This window comes from Kogia breviceps, chromosome 9 (genome assembly GCF_026419965.1).
Source record: "Kogia breviceps isolate mKogBre1 chromosome 9, mKogBre1 haplotype 1, whole genome shotgun sequence".
In the NCBI taxonomy this organism is placed as follows: Eukaryota; Metazoa; Chordata; class Mammalia; order Artiodactyla; family Physeteridae; genus Kogia; species Kogia breviceps.
In genome coordinates this window covers 35,514,510-35,531,956 of record NC_081318.1, presented here as the reverse complement: position 1 = coordinate 35,531,956, position 17,447 = coordinate 35,514,510, and the positions used below count along the sequence as shown (strand labels likewise).

Sequence of the window (17,447 nt, the reverse complement as noted above, 5' to 3'; positions counted from 1 at the left end):
TGGTCATGTATTTTTACACAGTTCCACCCAGTGGCTCTGACTTTTGCTCTGAGTGAAGTCCAAGAAAGCAGAATCCTTTATGTAACTGACCTAGCATTGCTTCTACCTTTAAATTAATTAATGCTAATTGTAGTGAGCTCTCTATATTTCTGTGGGCAGTTTCACAGCATTTAGCTTTTGCGGAACCAGCTTTAAAAAATCTTAGTTATGTCCTTTCTTGATGTTTGCAACATCTGTACAAAATGATAATGATATGACATTCCTCTCATGTAAATGCCTGATGCAAAAAGGAAAAATGCCGGTTGCAAAATACCTTCCAAACCCTTCATAAATTTTGGTAGGAATGGAATAACTATTCATATAGAATATGGACTCCCTTCTGAATAATTTTTAAAAACCTTTCCCCATTCCTCCAAAGCCTATGATTGTTTCTTTTATGCTATTAGCGTATATCCACATTGCCCAACAACTGGAATTAAACCTGAGTCTGTTGCTCTGCTGGGGTTTGGTTGTTTATTTTCTCTTCCCTGAAACGTTGGTTATACTATCAACCTTTGTAACCAATGGTCAATTATTACATTCTCAGATGTGATTATAGTTAGCTAGTTTGTTTTGAGATAAGAAAATAATTCTTAGGTTTCACCATTCTCTGAGAAGACCTATGCTGAATTTTCAAAATTATAACCACATCTGTGTGAAAACAGCATCTAAAATTTTAGTGTAATTTTTACTTTTAATTGTCAATTACACATTATGACCTATATAACAAATGCATTTTGTTTATTTACTTCAGATTTTGAGTATATTTTTCCAAATCGTGACGTTCACTAGACAGAGGATTTTGTATTATACTATTTTGCAGTAGAATTCAAAAGACACTTTTTTAAACTTAAGGTTTGCACAATGTATTTTTTTCTCTTGTTTAGAAAACAATTGAATGATAGTATTTCTTTTAGGACATATCTTCATTTTTGTTAATTAAAAGACAGGAGAGTAGAAACAAAGAGTTCCAAGTAACACATTAGAAAACTAAATCTCTTTCTTGAGTATCCAGGAGTTCCTAGGAAAATATAAATACAGCAAAATTAAAACACCTAGTAATTGTTCACTTCATCTAATACAGTTCCTTTAAAGAAGACAGTTCAAACTCTCTGGGAATGTTTGAGTGATGCTGTCCTCTCCTACCACAGCAAACCTTAAATAAATTTGTAATCCAGTTTAAAAGGCTAGAAGAAATTAGAAAAGGGAGTGTTTGTAATTGTGAACTTCTATTCAGGACATCTTTGAGTGTCTTAGCTTAAATTGGATGCTTCCCCTGTGTGTGTATATATATATATACACACACACATATACACACATCCTATTTCTCAACACACTGAAATCATCATCCTTTACATATTCCTCATTGTACTGCACACTACATGAGAGCAGGGTTGTGGCTTTGTCTCAGAGCCCGGACAGTGCCTGGCATATAGTCAGCAACCAATCCACGCATGTGAATGTGTAAATGTAAGAGAATCCTAATTTGCCTCTCTGGCTCTGCTTTTGCCTTTTCCAGTTTCTTAGTTTTCTTTACTGGCTTAAGGTTCTTTTTGTTTCTTTTTTTTTTTTAATTAAGCTTTTTCCCCCTTATCCAGTTAAGTGATCATTTGATTCTTAAGTTATCATTTGGTATATAATTAAGTGATCATTATGATCACTGTGATCAATATTCCATGACATGTTTTGTTTTTTCCTTGAGGTTTAATTTACTAAAATAATATCTGCTTATTAAAATAAAATCTGTATGCTGCAATGATGATATGTTCTTTGTTTATTTTAAAAATTAGCTTCTTTTTCTTTTGTATTTAAAATTGACTTTGGTCAAAGAAATACATGCACAGAGTTAAAAAAAATCAAATAAAACAGAAGGCTTATTATAATAAAAAATAGCAGACCTCTGCCTTGTACCTTCCCACTGTGCAGTCCAGCTACACAGAGGCAACACATTTCTGGTGCTTACATCCATAGTTTTAAATGATATTCTTATTGCTATTTCTTTTTTTTTTTTTTTTTTTTTGCGGTATGCGGGCCTCACTGTTGTGGCCTCTCCCATTGCGGAGCACAGGCTGCGGACGCGCAGGCTCAGCGGCCATGGCTCACGGGTCCAGCCGCTCCGCGGCATGTGGGATCTTCCCGGACCAGGGCACGAACCTGTGTCTCCTGCATCGGCAGGCGGATTCTCAACCACTGCGCCACCAAGGAAGCCCATTATTGCTATTTCTTGATTTATCAGTTTTCAACATTAATTTTGATTAATGAAAATGGAGAAATTAGTGGGAGAGAAAGGCATGTCAACAAAAAAGTGAAATTAAAACTAAGCTGATATATGCTATACTAGAGCTCAGCACAGGGTGTTTTGGGTCCATAAAAAACAGGTTGACATTTTAGGTCTTCCAGATTGCTTTTAAGAATAGCTGTATTGTTTATGCTTGCATCAGCAGTAAACAAGAGAATGCTTGTCTTTCTGCATTCTTGCCAACACTGGGTAGAATCCAGCATTCAAATTTATGCTATTCTGATGACAAGTGGTGTCTCATTGATTTTTAATTTGCATCTTCTTTATAACAAGTGATTTTGAGCATTTTAAACTATACTTGAGAGCTATGCTGTCTTCCACTTCTAAGAAAGTATACCGTTTTAAGTTTTTTGCTTATTTTTCTATTAGCTTTCTCTGAGTATTTATTCTAATATTGATTCCTTGTTTGTGTTAGGTCTTCTCTCAGTTTATCTGTGAAATTTACCTATGGTATTATTCACTGAAAAATTCTCATTTTGACTTCGCCAAATCCATCAATTTTATGCCTCATTATTTATGCTTTTTGGGTCTTGTTTCAGAATTGCTTTTTACTTCTAATTCTCAGAAAGACTCGCCTAAATATTTTCTATTAGCTTTGAAAAGATAACTTTCACATTGAAAACTCTTTAATCTAGGTGGAATCCAAATTTGTATATGGTGTGAATTAAGGAGCTAAGTTTACTTTTTGCCATATTCTGAGAATATTTTTCTTTCTCCATACAATAAGTCAATAGCAACCTTTTCTTTTACTTTTGATATGTTATCATCCTTATCATACATAAAGTTAGCATTGATATGTGGATTTATTTCTGAACTCTATATCTCAGTGTCTGTCCCTGGCCTTGTAGTGTAGCCTAACGTTTGGTAGAGTGGGTTCGTTCCTTCTCTTTGCCCTTCATTTTTTAATTTACCTTTGATAATGATAGACCTTTTATAACATATACTTTAAAATGTGTTTTTAGGTTTTCTTTAAAAATCTAGAACTTATAGATTGATTTAGGAAAAATTGATATCCATGAATACAGGAAGGGGGAAAATAAGCCAATATGGAGTTAGGAAATAATTTAGACATTAATTTTAATGTCTAAATGTCTGCTACATTTTAATAAGAAATCTTCTGGTGGCATATAGCAGGCAAGAAATAATTATGGAAGAAAGATTAACACAAGGAAAGTCAAGGGTAGAGCCTGCTCCTATGTAAAATTTTGTCATTGAGAGAAATATAGAGAACAGAAGCAATAGAGGAAGAATGCTAGAATGTTAACAACAGGAGTTTGAATTACCTACATTTCTGTGAATTTGAGTTACTTAATACTTAAGATTAACTAAAATAATGATTTCAAGTTATGCTTTGCAGTATAACTAAAGCTTCGTGGAATACCTCCAAGGCAACTGGGGAGAGAATAGTGGTGGAACTGAGTATTTGGGGTCCTGATTCAACCAGAATGTTTCATTTCTATCTGTTTAATTAATTGACCTCTCACTAAGATTGCATTGGAAGAAAGGATTTTTAGCCAAAAGTGTTTGGACATGATTTAAATAAAATTAGTGAAATGCCTAAATGTTCAACAGATATGGCATATGATGTCATTCATCATTTTCAATGCCTGTGGCAGACATTGCTAATTGAACACAGTACTCTTTCCTGTAGTAGACTTAGATTTAGTCTCCCTACAGCTTTTTATGTGGTCCCTACCAGTCAGTCAGAGTTGTTTTATGAGTCAAAGTCCATTTACTATCTATACACTAAGTCCTATCATTTTGTTGGACCTTCAGAACACTTATTTTAGCCTAAGAAATGTATGAGCTAAATCATTCAAATTAAAGAAGTAAGAGAATAGAAAAGAGAGTGGTTAAATAGGAAATGGGTCTGGAAAATATAAATTCAAATAAGTATTAGGGTAATAACCCTTACATGGTGATTATGAGGAGAAAATGCTTACTACCAATTTGTTAATTGTGGTAAGGCCTACAAAGCTCATTAAGTATGTGCTGAAGAGGCAGTTGAAATCAGCCATGTTTTCAGTTGGGAACCTTGAGACATACATGATTTTATTCTATAAACTGCAAAATTTAATCATTAAAAGTTTAAACTTGGCAAATCAATGTAAGATGGAAAGTAAAATCTGCATTTCTTAGAAATGCATCTAGTGCTGCTTCTGCAGTCCTTGCCTTGTACCAAACAATGGATTTGAAGATCTCTAAATTAAAATGTAGAAAAGTAATTTTATACACGTTTGAAGATTCCCAAAGCAATGAATGCATTATGCTTATTTGAGGTTGAATGTGTTTTATGTTCTATGAAGTCATGGAACTAATTGGGACACAAATGCAAACTTAATTTTCAAAGCAGTGACAATTATTTGTCTATGTTAACAGGGCTACTCTAATGTGATGCTGGGATTGAATTTACCTAGGGCTCCATATCAAGGTTGACTCGAAAGTCTTGCGGAAGATCTGGAAGAAATAGGTAAGTGGTCTTTCGGTGATAAGTCTGTTTTGTTCGTTGTGTTTATTTTGTTTTTCTAATACTTATTTTGTCCTTTCATTGTTGGGTTCAATATCTTTGCCCAAAGGTTAAAAACATTATCAGTGAACCATAGAGACATATCAAGGATGGCAATAGGAGTTTTTACCACTGTCTCTTCTCTTGGGCTTTTCATTTCACGCCTTGCTGTGCTCCTGCTTCCTTTTAAAACTGGTCTCACATTGTTTTTTGAAAATTAACAAAAATTTACGCGGAATGTGAATTTGGTTTTGAAATACTGAAAGGAAATTACTAGACAAGAAAAGTGCTTGGAGTATTTTCTGTTACCATTTTGCTGGCCTTTAATACTGATGTGTTCAATATTATTTTATTAAGACCCAGGTGATACTGAGTTTTTTGGGAGGATCTAGAAATGTCAGCAGCTAAAGAGTAGAATACTACTAATGATTTTTTCTTGAAAGTTTGATTTTTTAAAATAAACTTTTTGAGACCTAGCAAGTCAGCTGTTTAGAAAGCATTTGTTTACTTTTTAATGTTATACTCCTTTGAGTCTAATGGTAGTTTTCCTTGGTATTTACAATGTCAATTTAGAGAACATTAAATCCATTGTTTGGTGCAAAATAAGGACTACAAAGACAGCATGAGTTGCATTTCCAAGAAATGCAGATTTTATCTCCCACTCTTACTCTATAATGTTTCTGTGAAATTAGTTTTTCAGTGTCATTCTTAACTATGGTATCAATAAAGCAGTGTGTTATAGGTGGCCAAATCTGTAATAATATACTTATAAAAAGAAAACTGAAAGAAATTCTAGATGAGTTTACGTCATTTTTCTCTCCAGTCTTTACCCCCAAAGAGGGGAACCATGGTGCCCTGACTTCTTCAGATTTCTTTTTTTTTTCTTGCCCATTCCACCCCAGAAGTCTTTATCAAGGGAATTTACCGTAAGTGTAGGAAGTGTCTCAGGATCCTCACCAGAAGTCTTTATCAAGGGGTTCATCATAAGCGTAGGACAGGTCTCAGGGTCCTCACTGTGATGACTGCATTGCTCAACCTTTTCTAAAACTTTCTCTGGAAAGAGACTCCATATCTTCCCTGAGAGTTTTTTGTCAATGTGCTTGAATTATATAGTCAATTATTTCTCGGGTACTGTTTTGCCTATGGAACTTTTCTTGTTTTGTACGAACTTTATAATTTTGTCAGACATACAAACAAAACGATTCCGCACTTATTGAGTATTTAAGATTTTTGAAACACTTTGGCAACTTTTTACTTCATTTCGCTCTTTCATTAAACTTATTAATTTTACTCTTGCATTGCTTATGATGTAAGTAAGGTTGACATTATTATTCATTGTTTAGTAAGTGGAGAAACTAAAAGACAAAGAATTTAAATGACTTGGAAAAAGTAGTATAGCTTGTTGTGATCTTATAGCTAATAATGAACTGTTACGTGTTATTAAAACCCATACCTGCTTATGCTCAATCTTTCTTTTTTCTGAGTTAGTGATTTATGCTTACTGTAGACAATGGTTATATTGATATATCCCATCTTTGTAAGACCTTTTATATTTAAATTCTCATTTGTTGAGTAGTAACAGGACATTTGTTTTAGTAATAGCCGGGGGATTTTAGGTTTATAAGTAAGAGTTGCCTGACAGTGAACATCATGGAACCATGAAAGAAATGACTTTTAGAAAATAGAGAGTCTTTTTCCCAGAAGGTCCATAATTGTGTATGTATGAAAATACATAGCCATTTTCAAGAAATACTTATTTTCTTCTTCCCTTACCACTCCTCTGTTTCTTTCCCCCAGAAATCCCTAAAGTAAATACTCGGTTGAATCTTCCTATTTTCAAACAATTATCCCCATTTTACATCTCAGAGAGGTTACAGAACCTGACCTAGGTTATACTTCTGAAACGGGAACTAAAATATTTCACACAGCTTCCAACTGAGAGTGTTTGTGTATATGGGTAAATGGTTAGTTGAGTGTGTATATGTATGTGTATATTTTACTTCATGATATTTACAATTATTTCCAGAGTTTCAGTTGTAAGAATATTAAATCCAAATAAAAGATCAGTTTTAGTTATTTCAGTGGAGTAGAAATAAACTTCATTCACATACTTATAGAAAATTGCTATAAGTTTCATAAATACTTTCTAAAAATTAGGCATCATACCTGACAAAATATTTGCTCTAATTTTCAAATTATTGAAAAGTAAATGAACTGTACAGGAAGATGATTTGGCCAAGAGGGGCTGGGCAAGTGTTCAAATACATGGTGTGCATACATTTCTTGGCAAAATGAAACAGTGAATAAGACTGTAAACAAAGAGGCTATAGAGTGTAGCTGTTGAGAATGTAAACTTGGAAATCAGATTGCCTAGATTTGAATTATGGTTCCAAAACAAACCTACCGTATGTGAAACCTTGGACAAGTCATTTAACTCTCTAACACTTAATTTCTGAATCTGGAAAAAAGAGAATCGATTTACTTTATAGAATTGATTTGAGGACTAAATGTTTGAGTACATTTAAAGGCCATAGTAAGCATTGTTTTTTAAAGTTAGCTGTTGTTTTGTTCCCCATTATATTAATCTCAAAGTTTGACTGTATTTATTATCCAGGCCACCTGGTCAGTATCCAGAATAGCATTCTAACTTTGGCCCATGAACTGGTAAAAAGGAACTAATTTGTAAATGTACATTCTGTGATTTGATTAGCATGTGTATTAGTTTTTGATTGCTATATAAGATGTTACCTATTTTAAAGCTTAAAACGACCTATATTTATTACCTTAACAGTTTCCACAGGTCAGGAGTCCAGGCATGGCTTAGCTCAGGATCTTACAAGGCTACTCAAAATATTGGCCAGGCTGCATTTTCATTTGGAGTTCAGGATCCTCTTCCAAACTTACTGGGCTTTGGCGGAATCTAGTTCATTGCATTTGTAGGACTGAGGTCCTCAGGTCATAGAGGTTATCCACAGTTCCCAGCCATGTGGCCACTCCATATGCAATTCCCATCATAGTTGCTTGCTTCTTTAGAGTCAGGAGAAGAGTTCGTACTAAATGCTGGCAAAATGGAGCCATATATATATATGTGTGTGTATATATATTAACATAACCATTGAAATAACATCCCATAAGCTTTGCCATATTCTGTTAGTTAGAAGCAAGTCACAGTCCTGCCTACATGCAAGGGGAGGGAGTTATACAGGGCGTGAATGTGGGGACCCCACTAGAGTCTGTCTGCCACAGCATGTTGAATTTCTTAATTTAAAATTCATTTAACCTATTATTTTAGGGTTTTTTACAATTATGTAAGATTTAATAAAAAAGGAATATTGTCACTAACTGTAAAATTTTATTCTCAGTTATGTTCACAGTATAAATCCCAACAGGCCATTCCTCCCTGCCTAATACTGATCCATTATTTTAAGCTGGCTAACCACCAGACTAAAACAGCCTGTCCTGGTATTTATTACTCTCCAGGATCTGACAAAACCCCAGTATCGACATTTCCTCCCCATTACACTGATATGTATACCTTGAACTACGTGCCTTACACTTGCCCACATCTTTGTCAATGCATATCCTACTGTTTCTTTCCCTTTCTCCATGCCTGTAAAGCACATTTACATCTCTACTTCTTCCATTACATACTTCCTGCTTCTTTCCTCCTTTTTAGCCAACCCAGGACTTTTCCTGCATAATATCATGTGTATATTTCCTGTGGCCTTGCACAAAATAGTATCTTAAAAAATATTCTCTAAATATATGAAATACCTCCTTGATTCAGAACAGTGGTTGATTTGAGAATCATATTTCAAAGGATGTTCTTTATAAATTATCCACTCTTACACTGACTCAGTAATCTGAAGTGTACCTCAATCAACCCTTACATGACCTTTAGGAATCCAGTACAACTTACATATTTGGAACTGATTGCACATGGGAAGAATGTGAATGATTATGGTCCAGAGGGTGGGCTGTGGTAGGCAGCCTCTAAAATGGTCCTTAATGATCCTCATCTCCTAGTTTGCATACAACTGTATTTTTCCCCTCCCACATTTACCAGAGTTGCTCCTTCTTGCTGATAGAATAGAATATGGTACAAGTGATGGGATTTTGCTTTTCAGATTGGGTTATACAAGATATTAGGACATCTGTTTCGGGTGTTCTTACTTGTTTTTCTCTCTGTTTCTTCCTCTCTCTCTCTCTCTCTCTCTCTCTCTCTCTCTTTCCCTTCCTCCTTCCCTCTCTTCCTTCCTCCTCCCCTTTCTCCCTCTCGCTTCCTCCTTCCCTCCCTCTCTTCTTCCCTTTCTTTCTCTCTTTCTCTCTCTCTCCTTTCCTCCTTCCCTCCCTTCCTCCCTCCTTCCCTTTCTCCCTCTCTCTCTTTCACTCTATCTCTCACTCTGTCTCATGACCTGTTCTGGGGGAGGCTAGTTGCCTTGGAGAGGTTCATGTGGTGAGGATCTATGCCCTCTTGCCAATAGACGTGGAGGAACTGGCAATTCCCTGCATCTTCTTGAGGAACCCTGAGCCTAAGCCACCCAGCTGAACTACTCCTGGATTCCTGATCCTCAGAAAATGTGTGACATAATAAATGTGTTTTTTTTTTTTTTGTCAAAACCTGCTAAATTTGGAGGTAATTTGTTATGTAGCAGTAGATAATTAATACATTTTAAAATATATTACCCCTAAAAATTATTTCCACTAATTTCATTACTGGCCTGGACTTTGCAGGGAATTACAAGGATTAATGGTATACTGAATATGTGGTCTCTAAAGTAAATGTAATGGGGTAGGCATGAATGTTTACAAGAAAGTGAGCCAAGTGAGAAAAAAATGTGAAATGTTTAGGTTTCACCTGGAATACTGATTTTATAATATTCAGAGGCCACTTTTAGTCTCTTGTTCACTGATCACATTTGTGTTGGAGAGTCATGCTTCCTCAGGACTGGGTAGGTCTGGGTGCTGGTCTGGTACTGGTTTTCTTATAGAAGAGCTGTTTGGAATAGTTAAAAACACTCTTACCTTTACAGAATCTGAGTTCGAAGAATCTATTCTACTAATCTGTCATGCTAGTTTTCCATTCTTCTCCTTTAATGTCCTTATAGAGTTGTAAAGAATAGCGTCACACGAAAGCATCTAGATGTATGTACACGTAATTGGGGTGCTGTACTTTGAAATGTTAAGTTAGAAAAATAATACATTTGGTCTCCAGAAAAATGAGTTGAGAAGTATGTATCAGCAAGTAATAGAACAACATTTTTGTATAAATTCACATTAAACCGTCATTCCAAATTTTCCTCCTATTGATTATACTGTGATGATAGAACCTGGGCAAAAATACAACATTATATTTTAAAAAAAGGAAAAAATGGAAATTTGTTCCTATAAAAAAGAGAGTTTACATTTATAATTTTTAATTTGTGGGTTGGAGTGATACACTAGTAAAATTTTTGATACCATTATACAAAATAGCAAAGTATGGATTTTTAACTGGCCTGATTTTCAATTCATCTGAACATTAAGTACTTTTGTAATGGTCTTATTTACTGGGAAGAGCACCATTACAATAATCTGCTTTATACAGCCCATATCAAATATGAACCAGCATCAGTTATTACAAAGTTTGTACTTTGGGAGACATTTTCATGGCATCTAACAGGACTGCCCCACATTTCTTGGAATTAGTCTTTAATGATATCATTTTCCAAAATGAGTTGTTGCTCAAACGTACTGACTATTTTGTGGTTAAAATCTAATCCAGCGGCTATATTTAAAATGTCATACAAATTTGTAAGGAAGGGTCCACTGAAACTACTGTTGTATTAGTGATTGCATAAAAATGTTATAGAAGAAATACTATGCAGCTTGAATGTTTTTAGGGTTTTGTTCCCCTCTATAATATCGGAGGGGTGAATATGGAACTTCATTTTTAACTGTTGGCATTTCAAGTTTTTACTATTGGCTGCTGGAGTACAGAGGACTATTACTGTAGGTGTCATGTAAAATAAAGTTAGAGTCTGAAGCCTCCTTTTAGCTGTCAGTCTTATTAAGGAGTTCTTCATTTATTGAACCCAGCACCTGGTATTGTGTAAGCAATGCTTGTGATAGCCTGGGGAGAGCTTTCTTTCTCTTCACTGTGGCTTTATTAGGCCTCGCTCACATTTTTGCCGTTGCTCTGCCTTATCCAACTTTCTAGCTGCAACTCAGAGCACAGTAGGTCTAATATAGATTGACGCCTTTGCCTGAAGACTGATTGAAACCTGTGTCTCAGAGTTGCTAATGCTCACTGAACCATTTTATTGAAGATAAAGTAAATAAAATAGATTGCCATATGAGAATTCTCTGAAATCAAATGGAATAATTTGGCAGGTTTAAGCCCATGAAGAAGGCAAAGCAGTGAAACAGATGTGAATACTTCTCATGTTCAGTATATCAAGGGAAAAATATTCTTGTTATATTGGGCCTAAATATTCTTTCTTGTCCATACAATTAAATGTTAAGCATAAGTCTCAATTGCCATTTTATTTTTGGTCTTAAACAGTGGATCGGTCCTCTGCATGCAAGTAATATGGATAAGAACTTTTGAGACTACGATACTGTGATGATTTTTTCTTTGTCTTTTTCTGACACTTAAATGCATGGATCATTAGCCTCAGAGAATTTAATAAACAACACAAATGAATGGATTTGCCAAAGCGCACTCTAGTTGGAAAATAACAGTAAACCTTAGTCTGCTAAAAGATGCGAGTGATCTTGAATGTTTTATTCATTAATTAAGAGTATGTGTTCACATGAGAACACCCTTTTTTGGACACTGTCCTGTGATTTTTTTTTTTTCTTTTTGAATACAGGTGTTAGGTTTATATAAAGAATTTTAAAATATTTATTTTGTATATATTATCATCTGAAATAATCTTGGGGAGGAAGAAAGAAGTTAGAGTGACCTTAGCATCTGGAATTCTATGAGATTTTAATGACAGTAGCATATGATGCTACTGTCACATGATAACATGTATTGACATATTTAATTTGTAAAATACAAGGATCTGAGCACCTGTGTGAAAATGTGTGGAAAGACTGATGCAGGGAAATGAAGATCTCTTATTTGATTGTCTGGGTCGGATTAAAAGTAAATATTTATAGAAGAAAAATCAATAAAAGGATTTTGTTAGAAAAGTTTCTGAACTTGCTAATTAAAGACAGCGTTTCTCTTCTACGTTATAAAGAATCTGTCACGTTAATAATTTCTTCTGTAATTTCTCTTGTGGCTTCTCCAATTTCACGATAACTTCAGTTTATACCCTCTTAAATATTTAGTTCATTAAAAAACTCTGCTAATATATTTTATTCATTTATTTCTCAGGTAATGATTCATGCTTAATTTTAGTTATAGTCGTTAAATACATGTTTTCTTGTCTCTGGGTACCCAACAGTTTTATCAGTTCTCACAACTATGAACTACTTATGCCATAATGATTTTGACTGTCATCAGTTAGATGTAGAGCATACATGACACTCTCATATTAGCAATAAGCCATCTTAAAGAAATCTTTGACACTCTTTCTTGACCTCTTAAGTAATATTATCAGTTAATAACTGCTTGATTCTTAACCATAAATGTGACCCTTTTTCCTCCATAGGGTTCAGTAGGGTTCAGGGTGACTCTGAGAGCATGCAAGGCTGAATGGAATAAACATGCTTCATGTTCTCTTGTGAGTGAACTCAAAGAGAAGTTACTACATTTCAGTTTTCCTCATATAGCAAGGCTATAAGTATAATCAGCTACCCAATATTTGTTAAATAATTTTATATTCTTAGTGTTCCAGTGCCCTTACATTTTATATTTGTTTTCTTCATTGTTATAGTCTGTACATTTTTCTCTCTGATTAACCAGAAATGTTAAAGTTCATTCCTCTCTCCAGAACTGCATCTCATTTACTCTGGACTCCAACCATTTATCTCCTTTGACATTTTGGTGTTCATTGTGAACTTGCCTTCAGAAAATCATGTGTAAAGGAGTTTTCTTGAAATGAGGAGAGCATTACACTGAGACTGAGAAGCCTTAGTCCCTTAAAAATATATTCTAGACATTTAGCAACATGCCAAACTGAAAATGAGAGGAACTTGTAGTAAAGAGGTGCATTTAGTGAGTCTGTTTCTGATCCCACCCTTGATTTCTTTATACCCTACTTTTTCTCTCTAGTCACTTTCTGTTCCTTTGCACTTAATTCTACTTTTCATAATACTTTATTGTCTCTTTACATTGCTACTTTTGAGATTGTATGTGTTCTTCTAGCATTAGAATCTGGTCCCTCAGACAGCAGCCTGAGCTCCACATGATGATGATGATGGGGATGATGATGATGATGATGATGATAGCTGACATTTAGATTATTTAGTACTGGATACTCTTCTAAGATTCACCAGTATTAACTCTTTGAATTCTCACAACCTATGAGTTAGATACTTCTGAGGTAGAGAACATTATTGTCCCCATTTTACAGGTGAAGGAGTGGGGCCCAGAGAGTTGCACAGTTCATGTGTGGCAGAACTAGGATATGAGCTAAGGCAGACTAGGTCTAAAGCCCTTTAATGCTCTGTTGCCCAGGACTGTTGAATAGCCCTTCTTTTCTTGTGGTTCTTACTTATGGCCCAAAACACAGTGTGTATTTAAGCATAAAGAGGTTTATGATGCAGTTTATAGCTCTGTATATTAAATGCTTGGAGGCTAGCACAGTCCAAATCAGTTAACTTCTGAATTACAGAATATATTTTTAAATAAAGCACTTCTTTCAAATGGAAAAACATGGACTAAGGTATGAAAATATTAGTAAGACTCCATAAAATCTGTTTAAGAAGCTGGTGAGAATGAGTTGTAATGATTGTCTCAGTCAATATAAAGGGATTGCTTCATAATTACTCCAAAATTTTATTCGGCCTACTATGCATCCTGAAACCTTATTTTTATTTTCACTGTAGGTTTAGCAATTTTCCTTTATAATTGTAACAAAGATACATTAGAAGTTAACTCTGAAATCTTAAAAATATACAACTAGTAGCTAGACAGCTGTATTATACATCATCCAGGACATTTTTGAGAGTATTATTATTAATATTATTAGTTACCCTAGACAACAGGTGTGCCTTGGAGTTGTCTTAGGTGAAGACGTATAGTCACTCTGCTTGAAGTAGACACTAATGGTTGTTGTTTGAACATCCTTTCTCTGCTACCAGAACCCTGATGTTGAGATATACGTCATTACTCCGCATAACATATACTTCATGGGAAACTGACCCTATCCCCAGTTCCAATGGGTGGATACTGACTAGTTTAGGCCAATTATGATAATTCTATTCCCTAGCCAAGAATTTTTAATTTATATTATATTATTAAATTAAAATATTAAATAATGTTAAATAACTTCATTAAACTTATATAAATGCATTTGGTATTTGATTAATTAATTTACTGTATCTGGAGCCCTTTCTACCTCTTGACGAAGTGAGATAGTAACTTTCTATTCTACTTAATCCTTTTTTGTTTAGTTTTTTTGTTGCTTGAAGCTGTAAATATTCTAATATACTCATTTTAATAATTATTTGAGGAGTTGGACCCTAACCGGACTTTCACTCTATAGGAATATATTTGCATAATGCAGGGTGGGCTTAGGCAAGAGGACTAAGGAGCATAAGCGGAAAAACAGGGATGGAAGTTTATCTCCCAAAAGTTCAGAAAGGTTATTAAAATAATAGAAAAGTGGTTTCTATGTCTTTTGTCTTCTAAAAATAATTTAAGAAAATCAAAGGATTACACAGTAGCCCTTTACACTTCTAGGTTGGCACAGAAATGTTCCTAGTTTCTGGGGAGTTTTTTTACAGGAAGGCTTATTCCAGTTTTTCTAGAATCTACCCCTGCAAACCACCCCCCACCACACACACATACACATGCACACACAGGTAACACTTCACTTTTGGTGGGATTTTGAAGGGAGTGGAAAAGAGATTTAAACTACCTTTTTTTTTTTCTCATCTAAAGATAGCTGCTTCTCTGGTTCAACTTATTGTCCTATTATGAATTAGGTGATTAGATATATGGATTCTTATGTTTTCTCACATCACAGATGAGGAATCATCCTAAGTAACCATGGGAAAGGAAACCGGTTAAATAAATTATAGCATAAATAAACAGCAGAATAACGTAGAATATTTAGGTAAGTCAGTAATGCAAGTTACAAAACACTGTTTCAATAACATGTAAGTTTTTCTTAAGCTCCTTAATTTTTCACAGGAAAATTACTAGAAATATGTATATATTATATATATATATATATACACACACATCCCAAAATATTATCAGTGGTTATTTCCAGGGGTTAGTTATAAGATTTTCATGTTCTCATTTATACTTTTTTGTATGGTTTAAACTTTGTTCATTGAACATGTATTTTTTCTTGAAATAAGAAAAAAAATCTTAAAATAGAAAAACAATTTAAAAATTCTCAACCAGTTGCAGTTCTCTAATTAATGCATAATTTTCTGTTATATAACATTAGTCAGGTGTCCCATTGCTCAACAGTTCTGAGTAATAGAGATTTAACATATCCTTGCTTGTATTTTTGCTCAGGATTTTAACACCTTTAAAGACAATGATGTTGTGAAGCACATGGCTCCAGAGCCTTTAGAAATTGGAATTTTTATGCATACAGTACTTTTTTTCCTTGATACCTGTACACTTCTACAAAAAACCCTAGATGTTAACTACTCAGTGACTTATCTTGTAGAACTGTCATTTGTAAAACCTGAAAAACACCTCTTTCCACTGTGTAAGCTAATTTAGAATTAATCTTAAGAGGAAATGACTAGGCTGAGTGTTTCTTAGCCCCATGAGACATAAGTCCACTGTTTATAGCAAATATTTTGTAGTTCTCCCTTTATTAATATGAAATGAAATTCTTAGATATGTTGATATATAATTTTTAAAAATCAATGTAGTATAAAATGTAAATTATTCGGCATGGCTAAATTAGAAGATCTTATGAAGTAGTCATGTAATGCCCTACTTATAGACTAACTATAAATATGATAGCTAAAAATACAGTAATACATGAGCCGTTATTAGTGCTATTTCCCAAAATGATAAAAATTAGACAAGTTCTGAAGAAAATAAATATTACCTTGATATACACTATCCTGGCTGAGTATATATTGAAACCACAAAAAATATTTTAGACTATGTATATGAAATAAGATTAGATCTAGTTATAAGTTTTTAATTTCCATGAATTTTTAGAAAAAGTCTCGCAAGATGCAATAGTATTCTTCATTACTGCAGGATGTCTAACAAACAAAACCCCTGTCCACACTTCATAGCAATGTCTCAAATTGTTGTTCCAACGAAAAAGTCCCCCACAAATTTCCAAAACTCTCCTTAGAAAGCAATATGGTCCCTGCTGGGCGGCTCTGGTTTCAGTGTTGAGAGATCCGAGTTGTTCTTTGTCTCTGCTGCTGTTTGTGAACTTAAACAGCCTGCTTATCAGTCTGAAGTTCAGATCTATGATTTATTGGTGAAAAATGATTTTTAAAAAGGCATTTTGCACTAGACTTCTATGATCTCTTCTGAGTATCACATTTTGTAATTCTGTAAAATAAAGTCATCTAATTTTTGTCAGCCTATCTTGGAGAAACCCTCTAAGAGTGTTTGTTCAGAAGGACTTACCTCATAGATGAGTCCATTGCATCTCAAGTTCTGATCAACATTGCAAAGGATGGGTATTTTCCCTGATCTCTAGCACTTGGTATTTGTGTAATTCTCTGTGGGCATCTGCCTGATTTTTTAGTCAGCTCATGGAAGGTAATTAAAAGCGTGGAAGTATCACTCATCACCAAATGGCAATATTTGAGAAGTTAAGCATTTGTGAATTGTGTGATAGAAAGCAGAGGTAAGTTTCTGAGGCTGGTGATTAGCAGAAGTTGATCCATAACTTACTCTTACTGAATTGTAACTGTGGATTTCAATTACCATCATGATTACTTAACATATTTATTGACTGCTCTTTTGCACATTATTTCATATTTTGATCTTTGTTAGCTAATTTAAATGCTCTTTAGGAATTTCCATGTTTTTACAGTGGTTGGTAGAGCACACATTTGCACATATTCAAATGTGAATCATTCAGAGAAATGACAATATACGTTTTAACAGTCACAATGTACAAAATTTTGATGGTAAAAATATATTCCCTTATTAGAAATTTATATAAATGTTCAAATATTAATTTACTTAATGCAAACTTAAATAGAACTTCCTATTTGCTAGATACTTCTCTAAGCAGTTTAAAAATATTAACATAATCCTCACAACAACATTAAGAGGAGGTGCTATAATCTCATTTTAAGACGAAGAAACGGATATAATTAGTAATTAGTAAGGATAGAGCCAGAATTTAAACTGAGGCAGTCTGGTTCCAGAGTTTATAGCCTAGGAATTATTGTGATGGACACGTCCTAAGGTGACTCCATAATGAGTCATACTTTTGTGTAATCCCTTCCCCTTGAGTGAGGGCAGAACCTGTGACTTATTTCTAGCCAACTGAATATGGC

The 17,447-nt window shown here is 34.3% G+C and overlaps 1 protein-coding gene across 17 annotated transcripts in view; it reads left to right on the top strand.

Annotated features, from left to right (window-relative positions):
* FOXP2 (forkhead box P2) overlaps positions 1-17,447 on the top strand; it is a 534,423-nt gene that overhangs the window by 161,556 nt on the left and 355,420 nt on the right. For 16 of the 17 annotated variants that reach the window (XM_067042303.1, XM_067042302.1, XM_067042293.1 and 13 more), the window contains one exon: positions 4,718-4,808. The exons of the other annotated variant lie outside the window; for it this stretch is intronic. The gene's annotated coding sequence lies outside the window, so the exon portion shown is untranslated. The remainder of the gene's footprint in view (positions 1-4,717; positions 4,809-17,447) is intronic. 17 annotated transcript variants of the gene reach the window in all.